The sequence below is a fragment of the Marmota marmota genome, unplaced genomic scaffold (genome assembly GCF_001458135.2).
Source record: "Marmota marmota marmota unplaced genomic scaffold, marMar, whole genome shotgun sequence".
NCBI classification, from domain to species: domain Eukaryota; kingdom Metazoa; phylum Chordata; class Mammalia; order Rodentia; family Sciuridae; genus Marmota; species Marmota marmota.
In genome coordinates this window covers 98915-107865 of record NW_026000080.1, presented here as the reverse complement: position 1 = coordinate 107865, position 8951 = coordinate 98915, and the positions used below count along the sequence as shown (strand labels likewise).

At 37.0% G+C, this 8951-nt stretch overlaps 1 pseudogene; it reads left to right on the top strand.

The window, feature by feature from the left end:
- Window positions 1-1853: 1853 nt before the first annotated feature.
- LOC107158238 overlaps window positions 1854-8951 on the top strand; it is a 39612-nt pseudogene continuing 32514 nt past the window's right edge.

The window sequence follows — 8951 nt, the reverse complement described above, 5'->3', positions numbered from 1 at the left end:
TAGCAAATTCATTTTTCACAGAGCTTTGGATCAGAAACTTTAAAAATATGCTATATTTCAGATGGAAAATCCTAGAATTAATGCAAATAGATAAATCTATTATGTATGTTGGCAACCAGTCCTTTCTTAGTAAAAGGAAAGAAAATGAAGAATGTCAGAAGTTTGAATGAATTCAGTTGTGTTAGACTAAATTGGAAATACTATCAGGAACTCAAATTATATATAGAAATCGGTAGGCAAAATTCTGGTGTAGAATATACATACATTGCTATCATACCTACCTGTATTTCAACTTTCCCCTTGATATGGACTAAAAACAACAAACATGTCTAGTGTGATATGTCAGTGTCTTAAATTCCTTTATCAAATTAAAGGAAACACAGCATTTGGGAATAAGAGTAAATTCTGGGACTGAAGCAGGAAATACATGATATGGTTCTGAAATATCTTGTAGTACCATAAAGTAAAGAAAGAGTAAAAATATAATAGAAGCATGTCAAGAGAATATAGAATGTAGGAGCTCTTAATGAAGAAATCTGGGACTAGTTGAACAACAAAATAAATACTAATCATAAATTCCTAAAACCCACAGAGTAAACATTGTTAAGTCTTTGTTGATACAACTAAATAAATGTATGAGTAAACAAATAAATGGAAGAGAATATACAAATTCTTACAGTAGCATTCTAATTAATAAATGTATGGGATGATGAGAACAGAAAATCACCTTTAGCTGGGCATTGTAGTGCATGCCTGTAATTCCAGTGACTCGAGAGGCTGAGGCAGGAGGATTACAAGTTCAAAGCCAGACTCAGCAATTTAGCAAGGTCCTAAGCAACTTCACGAGACCCCATTTCAAAATAAAAAATAAAAAGTGCCAGGTATGTATGTCAGTGGTTAAGTGTCCCAGGATTCTATTCCCAAAGTAAAAAAAAAAAAAAGAAAAGAAAAGAAAAAGTAAAAGAAAATTACTTTCAGGGAAATCTCATACTAATTAATTTACAAGCAGGACTAATCAATGGATGCTAAAATTAGTGGCCAACAAAGGAGAGCATGAGACTATATTTGCATAATAGTCTAAAAATTATCTCCCCAAAGGGTACTTTTAAATTATAAAATAGTAATAGTACTTCACAGTAGAGGAATTTGGCAGATAGCACCTTAGCCAATTGATCAAAGTTAAGATAATAGCATCAGGATAAATCATGTCAACATCATGAATCTCATTATTCGAACCTCAGAGAAAGGTAGAATGCCAGTCCTGTGATATTCTTACCAAAAGGTATGATTTCAATCTAATATTAAGGAAACATCAGAAATACCCACATTGAAAACAGCCTACAAAATGACAGGCTTGTAATCTTTTGAAATGTCAAAGTCATGAAAGATGAAGAATTAGGAGCTACCAAGATGAGTGGAGACTAATGACTTGCAGTGAGGAGTCCTGAATTGGAATATGGAGCAGAAAAGAACATTAGAGGAAAACCAGTAAACTGTGAATAAAGTGTGTAGGTGAGTTAATGGTATTGAACTACTGTTGACATCCTGGCTTCAACGATTGTTCTATGGTTATATACCATATTAACAGTAGGGGAAGCTACAGAAATGGTATATGAAAACTCTCTAATAGCATTATGTAACTTTTTTGGAAATCTATTTCAAAATAACAACTATTTTAAAAGAGAACCAAGAGACCAGTCTATAGGACAGCCTTAAAGTCTGGCAGATCTTTTAAAAATGTACAGGGAGCAAGACCAAATTTGAGTCCATACTGTTAAGTTCAGCTCAGCTTACTGACTAGAAATTGCTGCCCATCCCACCTCTTCCCTTGCAGACAAAGTAACATCCCAGACATGGCCTCATAGATGGGCATGCCAGGCCCTGTGTGCCTCATTGAGAACCTAGAGGGGCATCTAGTGGTCAAGCAGGAAGCTCTGCAGCTCCTGTCAGCCATCACACAGCCTGTAGTGGTGGTGGCCGTCATGGGCCCCTGCTGCACAGGGAAATCCTACCTGATGAACCAGCTGGCTGGGAAGAAAAAGGGTGGGTGTCACCAGCAAAGCTCTGCTGAGCCCTCTGTCCACTGCACGGTGGGCATCCAGCCTGGGGATGGAGGGGAGACAGAGTCAGGGAGATACAGTGAAAGCTAACTTTCCACCCACCAGTGGGCTCCTTACATTCTGTGTATAGAATTTGAGTTAATCAACTCACTTATCTCACTTCGACATTATTTTCCTATTTAAAAGTATGTATGTATTTATGGGAAAAATAATGTATTAATGAAGAAAATAAGCTTACATCATGATGCATTATGATACATTTAGTAGAATGTTTATGTAGTAACATCAAGCTTCCTTTGAGCTTTAAGGTAAAATGAAGGCTTCCTACTGCATTGGATACTCTAGTTTCCCTATTTCTAGGATTGTAATTAAAATCACTACTTGCAATTTCTTTTATGTCTTTTAACTGTTTATTAACTTTTTCTCAGTCTCTTCGCCTGTCCATCCTTATTCTCCTCTGCAGGTTTCTCTCTGGGCTATACAGTGCAGTGCCACACCAAGGGAATCTAGATTTGGGTGTACCTCTTCCCCAGAAACCAGACCACACAGAGGGACTAGTTCTGCTTGACACCGAGAGACTAAAATATATAGAGAGAGTAAAAAAAAAAAAAAAAAACTTTCAGATTCTACTCATATCAGACAATACCCTGCCCTGAGTTTGTGACTCCCACTCCTTGACTTATGCTTCTGACTCATCTTATTAAAGTATTATTCTTTGAATTTACTTGGTATATGCATTAAGAGTGGAGACTCACTTCAATTGATTAATTATGGGTCAATCTATAAAATAATGACAGCTATTTTTAGTCATTTTTTTTCATATTATAGTAAAATGTTTGTGAGGTGACTGAAGACATCCCTAAACTGGGCTATAGTTTTCATAAACATGCCTGACTTTTTGTGTGGATCCATAAAGATGATAAGAATACCCTTTTTTCACAGAAGCAAAATATGAGATCTAATGATGACATCTTCGTTCATTAAAGATATATACATATTACTACCCTTATAAATCTAAGGCTTGGAAACCTCTTATTAAATGAATTTATTTTAACTACTGCTAAAACATTCTTTACTGTGAGAAGTCATGGAAATGGAATAGGGTCAGGAACTAAAGTAGGATACCCTTATTAAACTACTTTGAATTTTAGTAGCTGATAAAAAATAGCTACTAAAATATTATCAAGTGCTTTCGTACTTCATACTCTTACATACATTTATATGGGGTCTGATTTACACAAGTGAAAAAAGTTATTGCATGTCAAAGTGACTTACCCATTATTCTACATCTAATGAAGACAGAACTAAAATTCAGTCTTTGTCCCTCTGAACTAAGCACATTCTCAGCCACTCTTCTGTGTGGCTTCTGCACTGGCTTCTAGGGAGACAACCAGAATGAAGTCTGGATCTTTGCCCTGGCAATCCCCCTGAGCAGTTCCTTTATTTACAATAGCCTAGGAACCCTCAATCAGCAGGCCAGGGACCAACTGCAGTATCCTTTTTTTTTTTTTTTGCAGTTCAGAATAGCACTAAACTAGAAAAAAAGCTTTTTTTTTTTTTAGAAAACCACAACCACACAGTAAACACACCCTTCACTGTCAAAGATTTTAGCTATTGGCATTTTTTAGAGACGAGCAACCCATAGACACTCATAACACTCTGGTCTCTGTACTCCCTCACTTCCTCACCTCCTCATGTATTTATCACCACCCTTCTTCATTTCTTAGTCTAGGTCATTATCAACAACTTCAGCATTTCCATGACCTTAAGTTCCAAGCATTGCACTGAATTCACTTTCACTTTCCTGTATCTATTAGGTAATTCTCATCTTATTTGCTCTCTGGTTGATTGATCTCATCCACTTTTCTAAAACACTTGCTTTTTTTTGTATTCAGAATGTCATAGCTTTCTAATATTCCACGTTCCTCATTGGTAGTCCTTCTTTTAATTCCTTTGCTGCATCCTCATCCTTATTATGGCCTCTGAAATTAGTAACTCTTTAATTATTATACTTCTCTTTTTTTTTGTCTACTCTTAGTCCTTAGGTGATCTCAGCCAATCTCAAAGCTTTTTGCTGCAAGTATTTATCAGTCACCATCAAGTTTGTATTTCCAGTTATAACCAAGTTCCAACTTTTGTAGTTAGCTGCTGATGTAAAATCCCCACTTACATGTGTAAGAGATGTCTCAGGCTCAAAATTAAAATTCCTTTTAATTTCCTGTCCAGAACTACTCTTTCCCCAATCATTTCCAACACAGTAAATTCTCACATCATTGACAAAGAGGCTCAGATCATAAACTTAGGAATCATCTGGTATGATTTCTTCCCTTGCATCCCAGAAAGTATTAGTCAATGAATCCTTTCAGCTGCACTGGCAAAATTGTTTCCCTAGACTGACTTATTCTCAGTACCTCCTAGAGGGCTTTAGTCTCACTTCCACTCTCTCATCTTGGTTGTGTTCCTGACTGCCTGTTTTATTTATTTTTTGCTTATAATTTTGACTTTGACAGATACAATCCCAGCCAGTATGTTCCTTTTTAAAAAACCATACCATCATATTCTTTCTCTACTCAAACCCCACAGTGGCTACTCATTTAGTTTAGATTAAATTGAAACTCCTTACTTTGGTTTAGAGATTATACATCCTAAACCCTGTTTCTTTTAAGTCACCTACCCTATCACAGTAGACTTCATGATATGGGTTGTATGCACTAGTGATTTCCTCAGAGTTTGCAGGTGATGTGACTTCTGTCCGGAATGTTCTTCCACTGGATTTTTTTATGGCTTCTTTGGTTCATTTAGATTGCTGGTGAAAGCACATTCATCTCTGTGGACCACTGCATAATCAGCATCACATACCGACACATGCAGATATTTTCTAACTTTTTGCCTCATTAAGTTTTCTTCAAGATAATCATTATCAATGTTTAGATTTATTATATTTTGTTGGCTTGTTTATTGTTAGTCCCCATCACTATGAAGTCTCATTGATTGTAGGATTTTTAATCCTTAGGACATTGCCTAGTTTATTGTAGATGTTCAAAAAGTGTTTATGAATGAGTGAATTCTGTGAGTGAGTGTTTGTGAATATATGAGTGAGCTAATAAGTATAAAACATTGTTTTAGGTAAGCACTGGCAGCAGCAAAGATACCCAAAAAAAGTGGCATTTTTCCCCCTGTAATTTTGTTAATGTGACATCTCGGCTATGTGACAGAGCTGACAAATCGAATCAGGGCAAAATCCTTACCTGGGAATAGTGAGGTAGATGACTCAGCCTACTTTGTGAGCTTCTTTCCAAACTTTGTGTGGACTCTGAGAGATTTCTCCCAGCAACTAGAAGCAGATGGGAAAACCCTTCACTGCTGATGAGTACCTGGAGCATGCACTGAAGCTAAACAAAGTTACTGGGATTGATGGATGGTTGAATTAAAAATAGAGAGAAAACAATACACTAATGACAATTTCCAAGCAGATGTTAAAGATTATAGTTATGTAGCTGTGTTATCCTGACTGTTCTGTTAGAGGCAATGAAAAGATTGCTTAACTTGATCAGTTAGATCCAATTTAAAATTGTATTATATACATTTTCTTGGAGAAAGATTTTTCTTTCCCTGTTCCTTTAACTTTTGGTATTCCTCATTCATCATCAGATTATTTTTGTTCTTACTTTTTTATAAAAGTTATAAAGTTGAAGTGGTAATGTATTTGGGGTAATTAGTTTAAAGTTCATTGCATCTAATTTTTATTCTTGCAGCTATTAATAAAAAAGTAAGAACTTTAATGAGCCTCAGTTATGCATTTGAAAGTTCTTCCCAAAGAGAAAATGCTTCATCTTTGACCAGAATGCTCACAAGAAGTACCTTAAACAGCTGGAGCAGTTAGAGGAGAATCATCTGAATCCTGAATTTGTAGAACAAGTTGTAGAGTTCTATTCATACATCATCAGTGATTCCAATGCCAAGAATCTCTCTGGTGGTATCACAGTCAGTGAGCCTTGTGAGTCATTCTTTCTCTCTGCTGCTTACTGGACTTTTTTTTAACCCCATTTGAGCGAAACTCTCGATACTCTTTCAAAATTTGTTGTGGTCAGCACAAGGAACAAAAGAAAGTTTGAAAAAACTGGCTTTTTCAAAACTTAATACAGACTGGACTTCACCTTCTGAGCACATGCTCAGAATTGTCCTGCTAGGCTGACCATGTATCACCTCTTCACCTTGTGTTTTTATTTACAAATATCAAATTCCTTCACATGAATCATTTTTGCTATATGTTTTGCAGCCTACTGCAGTAGATATGCAACAGATATACGGGGCCAAAGAGGTGAGAGGAAGAAGCTGGTAAGAGACCTTGTCAAGATTTTAGAACATCCTGGTCTCTTTTGAGAATTTGTTGTTTTTCCACTATTACCACAAAGCAGCTTTTGCTACAGACTGCTTAACAACCACTTAAGTGAATACATCACTTGCCAAACTGTTAAAATGGTATTTGTGTTTTGTTGCACCATTGAGATATTTTTTGTTTATTTGGTTGGCTTTTTGGAGAGGGAAATTTGGAAATGGGACAAACACAAAGGTCATGACCCACCTACATCCCCTTTTCATCATTACATACAAGAAGAAACTAGCAGAGCTAAGAATGGAGTAAAGAAAGGCAGTATGGCAGGCACCAGCAAAGAGTTAAGGGCTGTCACTCTTTAAAATTATTATTATTTTTTAATATTTTAAAAAATAAAAGAAGTTTTCCAGTCACTGGGGAAAGTGTATTTATTTTTATACAGAGTTACTTAATTACCTCTAAAACAAGTGTTGGAAATTGTTTTTGCTGATACAAAGTATTTTAATGAACAGAATATATATATATATATATATATATATATATACACACTAAGTTTATGAATAGAGCTCAATCTATGTATTTGCTATTCTGCTTGAGTTGACAGAGTATAAAACCCCAAGTTGAGTCTAAAAGTATATCACTTCATAATTAAAAACACTAGAATGCTTATTGGGATAACTTTTTTAAAAAATGAAAATTACTTTTCTGTTATGTAAAGAATAATTTGCTAAATGTGAGAAATCATTCTTGAGTATATAATGATAAAAGAGTCACATCAGAAAATTAGAGTTTTTTAAAAACTGTTTACAGTTGGTTTGTAACAAATATACCAGCATTCATGATAACATTTTAAACTGTATATTCTGAGGTATTAAGTGTACTATTTTTTTAAAGGAGTTCACCTGTGATGATTTAATAAAAATCAGCATCTCATATTCCAACATATATGTGAAATGAGTATCCCTATCTTGCCATTTAGCCCCACAGTTAATAAAGTAGCCGAAAATAATAGTAAGTCTGGCTTGGTGCTTGGTTAAATACTGCCTTAAAGCTTCATGCAAAGCAAATAAGCTTTTCTGTGTCTTTTAAGAAAACACGGAAGACAATTCATTTTTTGAAATAATTCTGATATAGTGAAGAAAGCCCAGTATAAAAATGAATCACATCTTAAGTGATTCAGTTAAAAAATTTGGGCTCCTGAAGCAACAACCAAAAAAAAAAAAAAAAAAAAAAAAAAAAAAAAAAAAAACTAGATAATAAGGAAATGGAGGTAATTTTTTTTATTGTTAATGTTCAATCATTTTTTGAATGTCCCCCTTAAAGGAAGCTAGTGAAATATTTGCCTTAAAAGACTTTTGGTGGTTTTACTTTTGTTTTGAGCATGGGGGTTGTCAGAAAATCCCTTTCCTTTTCTCTCTTTGTATGTCTGACTAGGAACAATTGTTGATATTCATAGCATTGGAATTCTTATTATCACATGCACTACAAATGACACAAGAAACAAAAATGACCAATATTCTGAAAACTGACACTGGATCACAAAATGTGACTGTGGGAGACCAACCTTACATGTGACTGAGTCACACTCCCCTGCTGGGTGCTGAGGTGCTCAGTCACAGAAATGTGGCAGAGCTTTCCCCACCCTTCTTGGGTCCGAGGGTTGGTGTCTCATGCATGGGTATGTCTTGCTACAGCCCCATGGGTAAAGCTACGCTCACCTGTTTCTTTGTAATATAATCCCTTGCCCTGTTTAGGATAGAATCTTCCATGGAAGTGCCTTGTGTGTGTCCCCTTCTCTTACTGTGCCCTTGGGTGTGGCCTACCCAGGTATCAGTCAACCTGCTGACAGTGGACATCATGAAGATAGACTCAGCCCCCTGAAACCTGACCCCTTGCCTCATTTGAATAGCTTCTCCTCAATAAAAGGGGTCAGCGCGTGCTCTCGCTCTCTCTCTTTCTGCGGACTCTCTCAGAGGAGCCCTCACAGCGACCCCAAAGAAAAAGGTATTTGTGTCTCTTGTGTGGTTATTTTGCGCAGCCCAGTTAGCCCAGTTCAACTGGAGTGACCCCTGAGCCTTTTAGTCGCCAGAACAGAAACCCGGCATGTGACAAAATTTTCCAATTAAAAATAATCATTTTAGGAAGGAAGATGGCGGCGAGGGGAGTGCATTGCCCCCGTGTGCTGCTTCACTGTGTGAGAGTATGACAAGTCAGGACGGCTAAAGGATATCTTGTTAGGAATTTCCAGCAATAGTGGGGTGCTCCGGAACCTGGAGGAAGGATTTCCATCGCACGAGGATCGGCTACGGGGACTCAAACTCGAGAGGTTTGTCGCACGGAGGGTAACACTGCTTATTCAGCAAATCGCCCCGCGGCTAGAGTCTGCAGCGCGCGCGCTGGGAAACGAAGAGATAGCGACACAGGGATACAGCGCTGCAGTTTCTGCCAGCCGTGCAAGCACCGTACTCAGGGCTGAATTCTGGGTTCGAGATGGGGGAAGGAAGCGGTCCATCTCGGTTCTCCACACCGGTCAGACCACAGAGGAGGCCAGCAGC